Source organism: Montipora foliosa, chromosome 13 (assembly GCF_036669935.1).
Source record: "Montipora foliosa isolate CH-2021 chromosome 13, ASM3666993v2, whole genome shotgun sequence".
NCBI classification, from domain to species: Eukaryota; Metazoa; Cnidaria; class Anthozoa; order Scleractinia; family Acroporidae; genus Montipora; species Montipora foliosa.
In genome coordinates, this window is record NC_090881.1 from 1,804,418 (window position 1) to 1,809,417 (window position 5,000).

Sequence of the window (5,000 nt, forward strand, 5' to 3'; positions counted from 1 at the left end):
GACTTCGAGGCTGATCTATCCACAATGTATGCAGAAATACGCCGATGCATGGCGTTCGATTTCCCCTAAAATTTTTGCCCTGAAATTGTTCAGGAGCCGGGAAAAGAACTTAAGGATATGAACAGCGAGGAAAAGAGCTGGTTGTCTCCCTCGGCGTCAGATTCAATAATCGCGATCGCCTCAGGGCCAGGACTTTGCATGTAAAGGGGGGCTATCTTTTGCCCCTTATAGAAGGGTGACCCTCCTAAGAGGGTCACCCTTTCTCCATGTAAACAGGCCCTTAGATCACGTTTCAACCAGTTTTCAACTTAAGTTAAAAGAGGCTATTTGTATTCAGAGAAACAACCCTCTTTGAATCAACAATTACACTATGTCAATCTAAAACTATCTTTAATTTCACGCTATACTTATTCAATTGTTACTATTTTTCACTTTAGCATTTTCTATTTAATATTATAAATTCAGCTTCCATCCCTTAGTATTCTGACTAACTGAGGATGGCAGAGGTTTCTGTTGAAACATGTATTATAAACTCAAAGGTTTAGTTGTTTTCTCAAAATTCTTTACTTTTTCTTTGCACATTATTTTCGTTAAACAATCTTTGTCCAAGCAACCTTCACAATTAAATCACTTTTATTTGAGTTGCTGTTGTAAAGAATGCCAAACGTTTAGGACTTTACTTGACCACAAAAATGTAATTTTGGCCTTCAAGTAGAGGAGGCCAACCATAATTGCTGGATCTCCTGGAACCTTCAAACAGAAGAGCAAACATTTCCTGTCAGGATTTAATAACCAATTTACTGTAACAGTAACTTGACATAATTATACATAAAGAGAATGATTTTGTCTTAACAAACATGTGCTAGCTACTTTGACTTTGTTGATTATAATGGAAATGTCTTAGGGCCTGGCCAAACGGGAAATAATTGACATTTAAACAACGTCGAATATTGTTTGGTGCAGACCAAAAATTTTACCATTCGGCCACCTTGTTTGGTGCTCTTTGATCGTGTTTGTTCGTGTTTGATAAAAATTGAAGTCCATCAAATATTCGATCAAACAACATAAAACATTTCTTTTGTTATCATGCTTGATGGGCGAACTTTTGTTTCGCGCATGCATGCGTACCACGCTTGCTCAGCCGCTTGTATCCATGTATTTTTAACGTATTTGTGAGGAGTTTGATCTGAGTTAGATCAACTATACTTTAACCGTTTGGCCACTCACTTCAAGAGCATGTTTGGTCACCAAACAATGTTTGATGTTGTTTAAATGGCAAACATTTCCTGTTTGTCAAGGCGCTTATGATGCTCCATCAACTGTCCTAATGCTGTGTAAAGGCTATTGCAAAATGAAATTGGCAAAGTATCTTAATTGTCAAGATGTGCGTACATTGTACTTACAAAACGTGTCTTCAACTACTCCAACTCTTTTTCTTTTATTTTCTTTCATCTTTGACTTTCATAGTCTGACACTTCCTAAATGTACAAAAGGCAGGTGTACCATTAAAAAAATTAACTTATTAGCACTGGAAAATATTTAATTAGTAAACATTTTTGAAGGGCTTCCCAGTTGATTATAATTTTGTTGAGAGTAATTATAGACATGACTATTGTTTAAAGTTTGATCTATAATTGCATTAAAAAAAAAATTGCATTAATATTTCAACCAGTCAGATGAAAAGCTAAGACCAATAATTTTATTGCAACTTAGTCACTCTGTAGGTTTCCCATACTTGGCAGCAGCAGCTGAATTGGATTGGTTAGCATTCTGACTAGGATATATTACTCCAGTTTATGGTTAATTGAAAGGTGCAGTATTTCATTCAGAAAAATTTATAGTGTGTAATTACTTTGGTCTTGTTGATTTGGCAACATTACAATAAATAGACAAGTTTCATATTCTCACAGGTGGACTGGAATCAGCATCAAATAGAGGCTAATGCGGAGGAATGCAAATTATTTTCCTTTGCATCAGCCTCTTTTTGATGCTTGATCCAGTCCAACCGTGATACTACTTGTCAATTGAAGACCCCTCTATCAACTTGTTAGTTGTGATTTTCAGTGCAATTTGGAATAAATAATCACGAGTAAATTTTTTCAAAGACGACCAAATTTCACGAGCCTGTAGGGTTAGTGCAATGTTTACTTTTTTAAAAAAATTTACTTGTGATTATTTATTCCAAAATTGCACAAGAAAACTCATGTGATTACTTGTTAATAATATACAAGAAAAAAACTAGAGGTGATTAAGTAGAACAAATGCACGCATATTACGCAATCAGGGAAAAATTGCGCCATCCAAGGCATGCCCTTAATTTGAAAACAAAACAAAAACAAAACAGAATCGATGTGTAATTTAAACAGAAATAAGAGCGGCGGAGATCTAACCCGAAGGTCGTGGGTTCAATTTCCACCCTGGTCAGAGTTTTTTCTCTTTCCTTGTGTGGGCCCATTTCCATCAGTAGGGCTAACGCTCACATCGTTCATATGGGATAGAAATCTAGCACTTCACATTACACTCTATTCAGTTAACTCTGTTTAAAATATAAGTGCTACACGGCCAACGTTTGTATAAACGTAACCTTTCCTTGTACTTGTACATGTTCATTGCCGTGCCTTGAACATCTTCAGTTCCCACGGCCTGCTCCCGTCTGACTTTGTAGCTCAGTCGGTTGAGCGGCGGAGATCTAACCCGAAAGTCGTGGGTTCAATTCCCACCCTGGTCAGAGTTTTTTCTCTGTCCTTGTGTGGTCCCATTTCCATCAGAAGGGCTAACGCTCACATGGTTCATACGGGATAGAAATCTAGCACATCACATCACACTCTATTCAGTTAACTCTGTTTAAAATATAAGTGCTACACGGCCAACGTTTGTATAAACGTAACCTTTCCTTGATGTGTAATTTACACTGGTATTACACTTTTTTTGAACTGCATTACACTTGAACTGCACTGCTCTCAGACAATCAATATCGACTAGTAATTTTTTGACTTATATTGTTAAACAGGGAATATAAATATTAAATAATAACAATTCTGCCTTTCTGTGAATCCTATGTGCAACAAAGCATAGGGAAACTGCTAACAATACATTTATTGGCTAAGAACAATATTGCTGAAATGGCGGCTAGCATGGCGGTTAGACGTGTCCCTTTCGCCTCCGTAATTTTAATGATCTTTTTACTTTTATTTGACTTTCGACCAGAAGAAATTATATCTAGAAATATATTATACTGTACTTCCCGTGCACCGCTAGGCTTTGACAGTCCAGGAAATTCTGTGGGGGAAATAACTAGCCTGAAACGACTGGATTCCACGTGGAGATCGAGCCTCCATCTTGGATTTCGACTTCATGGAAAAGGTTACTTTCGCTCTAGAATGAATTATCATCACAACTCAACTGCTAGTTTTCAATTGATCCGACTAGTAAAAAGCGGAGATGTAAGTCTTAATCCTGGTCCCACTGTTATTCCAGTTGTAATTGGTAATCGACGTTCGACTAACTGTTATCCTGCTAATACCACTCGCAGCTGTGTTTCACCGCGTTTGTGTGGCTCGGGCAACTTGAGAAATGTTCAACGACAAGCTGATTTTGTATCTCACAGATATATTTCTTGCTGTGTTCAGCTTTGCCTGCTTAATGTAAGATCTGTTAAGAATAAGGCGATGATAGTGAAAGACTATGTTGTGGACAACGATATCGATATTATGGCTTTGACAGAAACATGGCTGCGACCTGGAAATACCAACGATGTTGAAGTGGGAACTTTGTGTCCTACCGGATATAGGTTCCTACATGTTCCAAGATCTCATTCCAGGGGAGGAGGGGTTGGTGTGTTATTTAAAGACAATCTTAATATCAACTCCTCAATGTGTGACACCTTTCAGTCATTTGAATTCATGGATGTCCGTCTCAGACGCCTTCAGTGTATTAGGATCCTGGTCATTTATCGTCCACCTGACAACAACTCCTGTTTGCTTTTCTTTGAAGAGTTCTCTAGATTACTGGAGCAAATTGCTGCTGAGCCTTCGGGATGTTTATTAATAACGGGTGACTTCAATTTCCATATGGATGATTCTGACAATGCCAATGCCAAGCGGTTTGCAGACCTTCTTGAGTCATATGATCTGAAACAACATGTGAATTGTGGAACTCATGCCAGTGGCCATACCCTTGATTTAGTCATTACAAGATCAGATGACTCACTTATCAAGGATACCAAAATCAAGGATCCTGTTATTTCGGATCATTTTGCAATTCATTGTGTGTTATCTATTCAGAAACCACAATTTAGAAAAAAATTGATTAACTTCCGGAAATTACACTCATTAAATATGGACTCCTTTTGTAAGGACATTATGGATTCTCCTTTGTTACAAGATCAAGCTACTGACTTAGATACGATGGTAGATCAGTATGATAGGGTTCTGCGACAGTTATCGGACCAACATGCTCCAAAAAAGCAACGTCAGGTAACTGTAAGGCCATCTGCACCGTGGTACACATCTGATGTCGTTGCTGAGAAAAGGAAAAGGAGAAGACTGGAACGGAGGTGGCGTGCTTCGCGGCTACAGTGTGACCGGGATCAATATGTTCATCAATGCTGTGTGGTTAACAACCTAATTGCTACATTGAAATCAGCGCACTACACTTCAATCATCAATGAACATTCCTCAGATCAAAGGATATTATTCGCGACTGTTAATAAATTACTTCAAAAACCATCTGAGAAGCGTTATCCACCCTCTGCTGACAATACTGCGCTGGCCAACTCATTTGCTGATTTCTTTATTAACAAGATTGATAAAATTCACTCCAAACTTGTTCAGAGGAACATCATTGTAGGGCCCATTCGTCCAATACCATCAACATGTCCTGTGGAGTTCAATAATTTTAGAGAGGTTAGCCAAGAGGAAGTAACGGTATTCGCGTGTAAGCCCTCTTCTAAGTCCTGTGTCTTGGATCCTTTACCTGCAATGGTTCTAAAGGGCGGTTTC

The 5,000-nt window shown here is 38.3% G+C and overlaps 1 long non-coding RNA gene across 1 annotated transcript in view; it reads right to left on the minus strand.

Annotated features, from left to right (window-relative positions):
• The window catches only part of LOC137982246 (uncharacterized), an 18,906-nt gene that overhangs the window by 2,059 nt on the left and 11,847 nt on the right, over positions 1 to 5,000 (minus strand). Inside the window, exons 3-4 of the long non-coding RNA XR_011118646.1 lie at positions 1,404 to 1,478; positions 1 to 750 (exon numbers count right to left, since the gene is read on the minus strand). The exon at positions 1 to 750 is cut by the window's left edge and continues 2,059 nt beyond it. This is a non-coding gene — a long non-coding RNA (uncharacterized lncRNA). The remainder of the gene's footprint in view (positions 751 to 1,403; positions 1,479 to 5,000) is intronic.